This window comes from Hemitrygon akajei, chromosome 4, assembly GCF_048418815.1.
Source record: "Hemitrygon akajei chromosome 4, sHemAka1.3, whole genome shotgun sequence".
NCBI lineage: Eukaryota > Metazoa > Chordata > Chondrichthyes > Myliobatiformes > Dasyatidae > Hemitrygon > Hemitrygon akajei.
In genome coordinates, this window is record NC_133127.1 from 141,250,668 (window position 1) to 141,263,788 (window position 13,121).

The 13,121-nt window shown below is 38.4% G+C and overlaps 1 protein-coding gene across 1 annotated transcript in view; it reads left to right on the forward strand.

The window, feature by feature from the left end:
* tenm4 (teneurin transmembrane protein 4) overlaps positions 1-13,121 on the forward strand; it is a 2,228,071-nt gene that overhangs the window by 566,406 nt on the left and 1,648,544 nt on the right. Inside the window, exon 2 of the mRNA XM_073043455.1 lies at positions 11,465-11,520. The gene's annotated coding sequence lies outside the window, so the exon portion shown is untranslated. The remainder of the gene's footprint in view (positions 1-11,464; positions 11,521-13,121) is intronic.

The following is a 13,121-nucleotide window of genomic DNA, read 5'->3' on the forward strand; positions in this document are numbered from 1 at the left end:
AAGGGATAAGGGGAGAAGGCAAGAGGATGGGGCTGAGAGGATAATTGGATCAGCCATGATGAAATGGCAGAGCAGACTTGATGGGCCAAATGGCCTAATTCTGGTCCTATATCTTATGGTTTTAACATCAATTGGTTTGAAGAAAAGAATTCTAGACATATTGCACTATATAAAAAATCTCATTCTGATTACCCTTTAGTGTGGGTTTCTTTGAATAGTCATACTACAGACATTAGATAATTCTGTCCTTGACTCAGTCATACTTCAATCTGAATGGCTTTTTTATAGGTTCTTCAGCTTATACTGTTTAAGAGAGTTCTTTTAAAAGCCTTGTTGCCCCTGTGACATTCTGAGAGGGACACGTTGATCAGTTTTGATTCAAAGCTGATTTAATATTGGTTCCCCTGAACTTAAATGCATCCTTGATGCAGGTAAGTAACATATTCAATTGTCACATTGAACTTCAGTTGTAGTGGTTTCAACAGTCCTACTTTGTGCTCACCAACTCGGGAGTTATTCTTGGGTCTGTATCTCTTAACAGTACAACAAATAATTTAAATTATACACTCAGTGGCCACATTATTAGATACCCTTGTACACCTGCTCAATAATACTAATATCTGATCAGCCACTCTAGACATAAAAGCATGTAGACATGATCAAGAGGTTGTTCAGACCAAATATCAGAATGAGGAAGAAATGCATTCTAAGTGACTTTGACCATGTATGATTTGGTGCCAGACAGGGTGTTTTCAGTATCTCAGAAACTGCTGCTCACATAGGATTTTCACAGATAACAGTCTGTAAAGCTTACGGAGAATGGTGCAAGAAAAGCTATTGCTAGTGGCAGATCTATGAGTAAAATGTCTCATTAATGAGAGAGGTCAGACTGGTTCAAGCTGATAAGAAGGTGACAGTAACTCAAATTAACATGTGTTACAACAGTGGTGTGCAGAACAGCATCTCTGACTGTACAATGCATTTGACCTTGAAGGGGATGGGCTACAGCAGCAGAAGACCATGAACATACACTTTGTTAGATTCAGGAGGTTCCTAATACTCTGTCAGAGATAGAATAAAATTCTGCATGAATTCATTAAAGTTTATTCAGGTGATCCTCTCTTTAAGGAACACTACAGATTATCTAATTCTTCTGGTCCCGGGAATTACAACAGCCTTCCATGTTAATTAATCCAGTTCACTTTTTTATGATTTCTAACCCCGGTTGAGATTAGTAACCAATTATGATTCTACTCGGCTTCCTGATTTCAAGGACTTATGAACATGAACTTACGCAAATAAATTTGAGCGAATTTTCAAATGTAACTCCCCCCGATAAAACAGATGGATTGGCTAGTGCTTTCTGGGCATTTTTCATGTTTGAATGTTTCTTGGACTTAATCAACTTATTATTTATTTGTGCAAAATGAAACATTTGGAAACTCAGTATCCAGATTACTTCTGGGTTTAAAATAAAATACAAAATCATTCTCAAGCATAACCAAGATTAATAAATATAGAATATGCAGGAGGATTCTGTATATATTCCAAAAAGCTCTGTGCAATTCAAAGCTCGTTCTCTATTACTTCAAGAGGAAAATTGTAATGAAATATTGGGACATGAGAAAGATATCTTAATTAAATAGATATTTTAATGAAGCTGAAAAGACAAGCCAAAGTATATGAACAAACATATTTATTGTTCAACCTTTCTTTTGAAACTTTAATACATGAGTTGGAAAAGAAAAAAAATTGAATAAATGTTGTCAAATCTGATCCCTATTGCCATCTTGTGGTGATAATATAAAATTGCAGGTTTGCAGGTGTCCATGACAATCCAACTGCAAAAACAATGATAGGACAAAAGTAATCTGACTAACAAACAACCAATATTTAAAAGTAAAACATTGATATAAGGTTGTTGAATGATAAACATTAAACTACAAAGGAATTTTTGATAAGACTGTTATATATATGACACCTTTAAGTCCAAATGGATAGCTTATAAAAGAAAAACAGTAACTGTAACCTGTTTCTTTTAAGTATATTATTAGAGGTGTAAAACTCACTTATTCAGGTAGACATGGTTTCATTTATAATACATTATATAAAATAAAAGCAAGGATATTTTCTTTTCTAATCCTCTCTCTTACAACAATGTATTTTTAATACAGGACTCATATACACTTTGGAACAGGACATCTAAGACAACATACTTACTGGAACCGGTCCTTGAACTTTTAGGCTCAAAGCATTTTATCCTGCCAAATTGCTTTTCCTGGTTCAATGCAAAGAACTGTCCACCTGACTGACTTGGGCAGAAACAGAAATGACCTTAAGAATGATGTTTAAAAATGAAGAATTAGACGTGAGACTGATGGGAAATGAAATGAGTTAGTGGAGGTTGCTTCAATCTCAAATCAGTCACAGTAAGAAAAATAGAGTGAGTCGAACAAAGATATGGTTAGAAGAATAATGTATTAAAACCTGACATTTTTAAAAGCTCCCTCAACAATTCAATACCTGAAAGAATGAGATTTCACACTTGTCATACTGAACTTCCTACCATAAAGGTTGATTGACAGTAATTAACAATTATAATAATGTTAACAGTATACTAATTAGATGGTTATTTCCATTGCATTTAATACTTTTCCACTACACAAATACAACTTCACAGTGATTGTAAGACAGTTGATGAATGCCACATTTACAAAGGTATTTCCCCTCAGTACAATTCTGAGAACAGTTATTAGATTGTCACATCTTATCATGCATCTGTTAACTTCCTGAAATTCTCAATCATTTATGTGGCTACTTTCTGATCTGAGCCATATTTTGACTTTCTGGGCTCACTGGTACATTACCACAGATTCTCTCTTATTTATATCTCTCCTAAGTGAACAACATTTTGGACCGGCAGACAGATGACAGTGAGTTTTGCTTTATTCAATCATAGGAGTAAGAAATGGTTTGTTTTCTCTTTAGGTAAAGTTAGCATTGATGAATGTTGTTCAAATAAGAGCTAAGAGGGAAGGGTGCATGTTCCAATTTCAAAATATGTTTGAAACAATTGTATGACTTGGGGCTGAATCATAACATGGATATACATGGATAACATGGATATCACTCACATGTTGTCCCCTTTCTCAAATGTATTTTTATTGGCAAAAGAGTTGCCACCTTTGCTATGGCTGAACTGTGGATTTAATCTCACGAATGAGCCTGTAGATCTGTGACTTTGCTGATGTGTTCACCTGATTGGATGCCAGCTGATTTAAGTTGATGGACAAATTTACTATGGCTCCGCTGGTTGCTTGGTATGGAAACTAGACTTCAAAGTGCTGGAAAATATGAACGATGAAGATATAAACAGATGAGTTAAATTCAGGCATGATTGTTACCATAGAGGTTATATAAGCAAAATGAACAAATTCTGTTCAGTAAAAATTGGTGGTAACAACATGACTATTCTTTGCTTTCAGGGGCAGGATTGCAACTAATTTAGTTAATACTGTAACAATATCATAGAATGTCATCAAATTTATGGTCATGTTCACAAGAACAGAGAGATGCATTTACAATAAAATTTTGCATTATAGGCACATAGGTACAGTCAACGCAGAGAATATCAATTACATATCAATCGTGCACAAATTCTACAGGACAGTGAAGAGAGGGAGAAAGCAAAAACTGCAAAACAAAACATGACTGCAAAAAAAGAAAAAAACAAGATCAGTAACATCCATGGTAGTGCAAGAGAAGGTCCATAATGTTCCTTTGCTGATATAGGGTGAGGGTTGTGCAGGTTAAATCAAGAACCTAATGGCTGTAATAAAAGTGGTTGTTTCTGAATCTGGTATGTGGAACTTCAGATGTCTGTACCTGCTGGCTGACCGTAGTGGTTTGAAGAGAGGCTGACCCAGATGGTGGGAATCGTTGATAATGGATGCCATCTTATTTAAGCAGCACCTCTTCTAGATGTTGTCAGCAGTGGGGATGTCTGTGCCATCTATAGTCTGGGCAATGTTCACTACTCTCTGCAGCCTTTTTCATTCATGTTCATTGGTGTTAACATACCAGGCTAGGATGCAACCATTCAGGATACTTTTTACCTTTAACCAGTGCATCTGTAGAAGTTCATTACTTTATTTAGTAGCATGCCTGATCTCCTCCAGCTTCAAAGAAAGTTGAGCACTAGTGCACCACCTTTGTAATTTCATCAATGTGCTGGGCCCAGGATGGGTCATCAAGATATTAATGACCTGGAATCTGAAAAAGGTGTACTCTCTCCTCCTTTAATCTACCCGTGAGAATTGGTACATGGCTTCCTGACTTCCCTTTCTGAAATGAATAATCAGATACTTGATTACAATAACATTCAGCATGAGTTTGTTCTTGTGGCATGACTCAGTTGGATGTTCTATCTCATCCCCTTCTGCTGATTCATCACCAGCTGTGACTTGGCCAACAACAGTGGTGTTATCAGAAAATTTATGAACGATACATGGTTGTGAGTATAAGAGAGTAGAGCAGAGGACTAAGCATGTAGCTTTGAGGTCCACCTCTGTTGATAATCGATGAGGAGGTGATGTCACTACCAATCTCTATTGATTAAGTTATTCCATTGAGGAGGTCAAGACAAAAAGACTGTCAGACATAGGATCTGATCCACTTTTTACCCCTCCTCAGCCCCACTGCCCGGCATTCTCCCCATAACCTTTCAAGCCACATCCAATCAAGAACCTATAAAGCTCACCCTTAAATATACCCAACGACCTGGCCTCCACAGCTGCATGTGGTACTAAATTCCACAAATTCACCACCCTCTGGCTAAAGAAATTTCTCCATGTCTCTGATTTAAATGGACACCCCTCTATCCTGAGGCTGTGTCCTCATGTCCCAGACTTCCCACCTGGGAAACATCCTTTCCACTCCTACCATGTCTAGGTGTTTCAAAGATTTCAATGAGATCCCCCCTCATTCTTCTAAATTCCAGTGAATACAGACACAGAGCTATCAATCATTCTTCATATGATAACACTTTCATTCCCAGAATCATCCTTCTGAGCCTCCTCTGAGCTCTCTCTAATGCTAGTACATCTTTTCTTAGTTGAGGGGGCCAAAACTGTTTACAATACTCAAGGTGAGGTCTCACCAGTGCTTTATAAAGTCTCAGCATCACATCCCTGCTTTTGTACTCTATCTAGACCTCTCAAAAATAATGCTAACATTGCATTTGCCGTCCTCACCACTGACTCTACCTGCAAGTTAACCTTTAGGTTGTTCTACACAAGGACTCCTAATTTTCTTTGCATCTCAGCTTTTGTGGATTTTCTCCCCATTTAGAAAATAGACTGCACATTTATTTCTTCTACCAAAATGCAGGACCATGGATTTTCCAACAATGTCTTTCATTTACCATTTTCTTGCCCATTCTCCAAATCTGTCTAAGGCCTTCTGCAGCCTACCTGTTTTCTCAACACTACCTGCCCCTCCACTAATCTTCATATCATCTGCAAACGTGGCAACAAAACCATCTAGTCCATCATCTAAATCATTAATATGCAGCATGAAAAGAAGTGGTCCCAACACCAACGCCTGCGGAACACCACTAGTAGCCAACTGCCTCTTACCAATCAGCCTATGCTCTAACCACGCCAGTAAATTTCTTCTAATACCATGGGCTCTTGACTTGGTAACCAGCCTCATGTGCAGCACTTTGTTAAAGGCCTTCTGTAAGTCCAAATATACCACATCCACTGCATTCCCTTTATCTATTCCATCTGTAATCACCTCAAAGAATGCCAACAGGTTCATCAGGCAAGGTTTTCCCTTAAGGAAACCATGCTGACTTTGTCCTGCCCTGTCCTGTGTCACCAAGTACTCCATAACCTCATCCTTAACAATTGACTCCAAAATATTCCCAACCACTGAAGTTAGGTCAATTGGTCTATAATTTCCTTTCTGCTGTCTTCCTCCTTTCTTAAAGAGTGGAGTGACATTTGCAATTTTCCAGTCCTCCAGCACCATGCCAGAGTCCAATGATTCTTGACATGCATTATCAACCTGATTTTCCCAATCAACATGCATGTTGAAATCTCCCATGACTATCATAACATTACACTTTTGACATGCCTTTTCTATTTCCTGTTGTAATCTGTGGTCCACATCCCAGCTACTGTTGGGAAATCTGTATATAACTGCCATCAGGGTCCTTTTACCCCTGCAGTTTTTTAACCCAACCCACAAGGATTCAACATCTTCTGATCCTATGTCACATCTTTCTACTGATTTGATGCCATTCTTTACCAGCATAGCCATATCAACCCCCATAGGTTCAGGATCCATTTTCAAAGGAAAATAGAAAGGCCCAGGACTTGGAGTTTGGTGATAAATTTGGGGGAAATGATAGTGTTGAATTCCAAACTGTACTTAATGGACAGCATCCTAACATATGCATTCCTGATGTACAAATGATCAGGAACCGAGAGGAGAACTGGTGAAATAATGCTTGCTATTGACCTGTTGTGGTGATAGGAAAATTGAAGGGGATCCAGGCCATCCCTGAGGCTGGAGTTCATTCGTACCATAACCAACCTCTAAAGACACTTCATTATGGTGGATATAAGTGCTACTGGATGGTAGTCATTCATAGAGGACACAGTACACTTCTTGAGTACAGATAATATACCTTCTTGAAGCAGGTAGAAACCTCAGACCACAGAAACAAAAGTTTGAAAATATTCCAGATATCCATGATGTTAAGTTGATAAGTAGAAGTTTACTTCTAATTTTTGTTTTCAAGGACCGTAGTTAAAGAAATATCATAACATGTCTTTCTTGAAGATATTTCTAATAATTTATCTCTGGTAGTATGCAGAGTAAGGTTAAAGCAGTCTGATACACAATGTATTGGATATGGTACATTTGAGCAAATGTATCCAATAAATCTAATAGCTTTTGTTCACTCATTGCAATATTTCGTTGTTGTCATAGTTTTATGTGGGCAGTCAGCATATCATGCTGAAATGTTGCTTCGGGGGCAGGTGAAACAGAGAACTGAATTTCTCTGTGCATTAATTGTGTCACATTTTTGTGCAATATTAGTGAATAGTATATTTATTTTTCCCCATTTTCCCCCCATGTTTACCCTAGGAATGTTCTATTCCCAGGCTCAGTTGGAAAGAAATGAAGTGCAGATATGTTGCTCTCACAATGTGCTCCTGTGTCTACATTTGTATTTGCAGAGTAAACAGATTCAGCAGCAGCCTGCCACTGAAGAGAGAATGAGCTTTACCTGTCTGTTTCACTTTATTTTCTAGTTAATTATCAGTGAGACCCCTAAAGTGGAAGGGCTGTCAGAAAGGATGGTGGTCTGAGAATTCAATCATAGAATTGAACAAATTACCTAGATCCAAAGTTGTGAGAGTGTGAGGCATTGCATTCATTTTCTGTGTGTTGCTATATAAGACCTCCATTGGTCGAGGTGGACCATGGATGTTGCGTCCTAGTTGTTGAAGTCATCACAAGGCAGTACGCAAGCCTGGGCAGTACGATATGGAGAGCAAGCTGTTGACCATGTAGCAGACTCCCCTCTCCACATACAATGAATCCAGAGTTTCGGCAGAGACTGTTGCAGTTTCAGCATCAGTGGCATTGTAGGAGTTCCCAATCAGTGCTGAACCCAACGTAGGACTGCTATAGCGACTCCGGATACAGGTTTTTCCTTGGGGTGCATTCCTGAAGCCTTCCGCATGAGTGATTATACCCACAAGGCAGCAGAGGTTTGAAATCAAAGTTTTCATTTTAGTAGATGAGCTGCCAAACACAGCTGTTGAGCCCCATCTGCCTGAAGGGGTACAGCAGCAATTCCCTTTTCAAAGCGACCCCACTGCACATCACCTTGATGGGTTCTAGAATTTGGCAGAAGTTTGCAAAGTAAGCAGCTTTTGAAATGTTACTGTGGGAAATGCATTCCTGTTAGACTAGCTTGACTAGGTTAAGTCCTGTCCTTTTTGGCTGTGCAGAGTTCAAGTCAAGTCACTTTTATTGTCATTTTGACCATAACTGCTGGTACAGTACATAGTAAAAATGTGACAATGTTTTTCAGGACCATGGTGTTACATGACACACTACAAAAACTAGACTGAACTACGTAAAAAAAAAAAACAACACAGAGAAAGCTACACTAGACTACAGACCTACACAGGGTAGCATAAAGTGCACAAAACAGTGCAGGCATTACAATAAATAATAAAAAGGACAATAGGGTAGTAAGGTGTCAGTCCAGGCTTTGGGTATTGAGGAGTCTGATAGCTTGGGGGAAGAAACTGTTACATAGTCTGGTTGTGAGAGCCTGAATGCTTTGGAGCCTTTTCCCAGACAGCAGGAGGGAGAAGAGATTGTATGAGGGGTGTGTGGGGTACTTCATAATGCTGTTTGCTTTGTGGATGCAGCATGTAGTGTAAATGTCCGTGATGGCGGGAAGAGAGACCCCGATGATCTTCTCAGCTGACCTCACTATCCACTGCAAGGTCTTGCGATCCAAGATGGTGCAATTTCCGAACCAGGCAGTGATACAGCTGCTCAGGATGCTCTCAATACAACCTCTGTAGAATGTGATGAGGATGTGGGGTGGGAGATGGACTTTCCTCAGCCTTCGCAGAAAGTAGAGATGCTGCTGGGCTTTCTTTGCTATGGAGCTGGTGTTGAGGGACCAGGTGAGATTCTCCATCAGGTGAACACCAAGAAATTTGGTGCTCTTTATGATCTCTACCGAGGAGCCGTCGATGTTCAGCGAGGAGTGGTCACTCCGTGCCCTCCTGAAGTCAACAACCATCTCTTTTTTTCACATTAAGAGACAGGTTGTTGGCTCTGCACCAGTCCGTCAACCGCTGCACCTCCTCTCTGTAAGCTGACTCGTCGTTCTTGCATGCTCTCCCTGTGATCTCATGGGTTCAATCTGGATTTTCCAGTTTCCTTACACATCCCAAGAATGTGTGGGGTAGTAGGTTAATTAGCTGCTGCAGATTGCCCCAGATATGTAGCTGAAGTGGTTAAATCTTGAGAGGTGGGGAGGGGACATAGCTGACTGCTCATCCAAAATTAATTCTGTATGAACTGACTCTCAGGGTAGATGGTTCAATATTGAAAATGTCTCATCTACTTACAAACTCCTAAAAAAAGGAAGAATATTTCAATATCATCTAGCCAGGAAAAACTGACAAGATTGCATCTAATAGATTGAAGTATAAAATCATTAGGACTGTTAAAGGCACACATCCTGATTTGTCCTGGTAGGTACCATGGTGATTAAAGTCAGATCCATAATCAAGAAGGCCTTCAACACCAAGATAGTGAATCAAAATGAGAATGTGAGAAATGTCCTGGATTGTATGGTGTGAATGTGGGCTTTGTGGGCAAATGTTTTTTTTCATATTTTCAGTGACATAAAGTTGCCAGATTATGAAAATATCCAATTTATGATATTAGAAGAGAGGGGAGCCTGACAGACTCCTTTGCCATAAACTTCATATATTGACTACCGCTCATCACTTTAATAACAAAACATGAAACACGCTTACTGAATCAAACATTTGTCACTCTAACAAATAGAACATTGGTTAATTTTATAAAGATTCAATTCTTCTGGGTGGTTCAACTGATGCTGCATAGCTTGAGTAGTTTATAACGTCTCTCATACAGATATGATGTGCACAAATTAGATATGAATAGTCTTCAGATAATATGGACATAGGGTTTTCTTTTGTTCTATCACAATTTTTAACAATGCCAAGAATATTATTAACCTTGTACTTCCTTCAATAGGATCGGAACAATAGGCAGTTTGGTGAGTGCAATCTTTCCAAGGTAGAAAATGAAACTCTCACGTCAGACTTACAAACTAGTGCTTGGCCGTTAAACCAGGGTTGTCATTCAGGGTCCTATTATTGAAACTGCTTGGTTAAAACAAGGGCTATAGTTCAGGTCCCCTTTATTGAAACAGCCCAGTTAAATTTTCTTTTGAGAGGCAGAACAATAGAAAGAGCGGTTAATCTGAAGCCAACATTAATTGACTCTTAGTGTTGCCTTTGCTTCTCTCACCACAAAAACTGCTTGACCTGCTAAGTCATTCAAACATTTTCTAAATCTCCTTCATTTCCATTAACTTGATGCTGAAGTTTTCTTTTTAATTTGGGGGTTCATCTCCCTTTGGGTAAGTGGTAAATTTGGGAGAAAGGCACAATGATTAAAATTAATATTTTAGTCTATATTTACAATAGGAATTGAGATAGAAAATGAAAATACACATTTCTCTGCAGTGTAAAGATTGGGAGCTTATGACTCAATCATTTTGAAACTGCTAGTCTCATTAGAATGCTAGCTTTGCAGCTGGCACCTTAGCAAATTTTAGCCCGACTCATCAACTGATGCGGCTTTAATGTAAAAGTTGACTGTCGAAGTGCGAAAACAAGCAGATAGCAGATTTACTCCCTGTTCTGTATAACTGTTGGTCAGTTACGACGGGTTCCCTATTTTTATTATGCTACCAAAGCTGAATTGCTATTCTAGTGTCTCGCATCAAATTGACAATTGACTTTTATTTAGCACAATTTGGAACCTTCAACACTATTAAGCTTGCACCTCTGATTTCAGGTAAAGATTGTTTAAACCTTTCTGGTTCGCTGACTGCAAGGAGACTGCATTGAGGTTGACTCGTTGCAGTAGACTTAATGCTATTTGCACAGTGGTCAACAAATTAATCTTTTCACTGTGTATTCTTCACAGTAGAATGCTTATGAAAACACAAACACTTAAAACAAAAACTAAACTGGATCTTCACTGCTTCCTTTTGCAATACCCGAGTGTTTAGGACAAATGCATATTCATTGCAATGCTTTGATAAATGGCAGAAGACTTTCCCCAGTTGTGCTTTTCTTAAGTAAATATATCAATCTTTACTGGGCCCACAAAATGAGAGAGGAAGTCCTTCATGTGACAGACATCAAATTAGCAATGTGGACTATTGTGCTTCAGTGTAATATTTCATCAGTTCTTACTGAATTCCAGCTTCTATTTCCACAGATTTACTGTTACAGTTTAATATTCTAAAATTCTCATGTGTATTAAATTTATATTTTTAAATCTAATTTGTAAATAGTACATATTAAAGTCAGTGGCCTACAATCTTCTTCTCAATTTGAAATGAGTGTCTTTGCCACTTCAAGATATGTTTATGTTGTGTGATTATTGACACAGTTGCTTTTAATTTGATAAAATGATTTAGTGATAATATATTTAGAAGAGTACAGTACATATCAGTCCTATCAGTAATAGGCTACAGTGTAGCCTATTATGTGCTCGACCTTTGGAGACAACCAGTTGGCTACCAGTGATGATATATAACCATTAGATATAATAAATTCATGATTATTCAATTGCATTATATTTTTTGTTTCAGATTTACTGAATGTGAAATACTCAGACAATTGAATGTTTTCCTGTGGGATAATTCTGGTGAGTATACGATAGTTCTCTTTGATATTGTGTGTAGCTGGTGTGATCTTTAGTGAGTACTTCAACACTTATCTATTGCAATTGCTGCCATCATAGGAAGCCAAGACCCATAAATCACCTGGCTTCATTGGCATTGCATTTCATAAGAATGGGAAGATCTGTAGTTTACTAATGTCATTTGCTGAGGAGTGGATGTAATAATAAGTTGTCCAGTCATACTACAGAGGTAAATCAAACAAATATTACCTTACTTTGTGGGATGTTATTGAATAACTCTATGAGGCACAGATCTCATACAGTAAGTAATGGAAAATGTAAACAGCACAGTTTACATGTGATTTGTTCATTGGGATTTGAAAGGATCTTGTATGCTATGTAACATGGATGATGTTGGTGAAACTTAATTTAATCCCACACTTTAAGGAGGCGCTGATGGACAGTAATACATATGTTGGTTGTAATAGTGCTTGGAAATGTTATCTCACGGATGGTGAAGGACAGCAATGTATGTTAGAGGCATATTCAACACTACTGCTCAAGTTCTTCTCAAATGTGTAGATTTCAGACAAGACTTGTTTGCTGAACATCAGAACAAACATAAACCTTTCAGGTTTTCTCTATTTCCCCACTTAAATCATGGCTTATCTGTATCTCACCTTTAATCCTTATCTTGCAATTCCATCCAAAATTTAAGTCCGTTGTCTTGAAAATTCCAACCAGCATTTTGCAACCATCTGGAGGAGTGTGTGCTAAATTTCCACTACTCTTTCTGGTAAAGTAAAATTACCTAATCTCATTTCTGAAAGATCGAGCACTGATTTTAACATTCAGCTTCTTTTATCTCGATTTCCCAGGGAATACTAACCAAAGTAAATCGATGCCTTTATAATATTATTCCTTTGCTTTGAATATAATTCTGATGAATCACGACAGTGTCCTTTCCAACTACGATGGTTGTTGATTTGTGAGGTCAAGCATCTAAAAACTTATTACAAGTACTTTTACACAGCTGCCACATTTGTAGTAAACAAGATATTAATTCACTATCACATTCCCTTTAACCTGCTCAAATATATATGCTCCATTAGTCCTCAAGTGATTCTCTTCATTTAATTCCAGCCAGTTCTTTGTCCTTTTGAGGCATTAGAAACATAGAAACAGAAAGCCTACAGCACAATACAGGCCCTTCAGCCCACAATGCTGTGCCGAACATGTACTTACTTCAGAAATGACCTAGGGTTACCCATAGCCTTCTATTTTTCTAAGCTCCATGTACCTATCTAGGAGTCTCTTAAAAGACTCTATTGTACCCGTCTCCACCAAAGTCGCTGGCAGCCCATTTCACACATTCACCACTCTATGTGTAAAAGAAACTTACCCCTGAAATCCCCTCTGTACCTACTTTCAAACAGCTAAAAACTGTTCCCACTCGTGTTAGCCATTTCAGCCTTGGGGAAAGAAATCTTTGACTATCCACATGATCAATGCCTCTCATCATCTTATACATCTCTATCAGGTCACCTTTCATCCTCCGTCACTCCAAGGAGAAACGGCTAAGTTTACTCAACCTATTCTCATAAGCCATGCTCCCCAATCCAGGT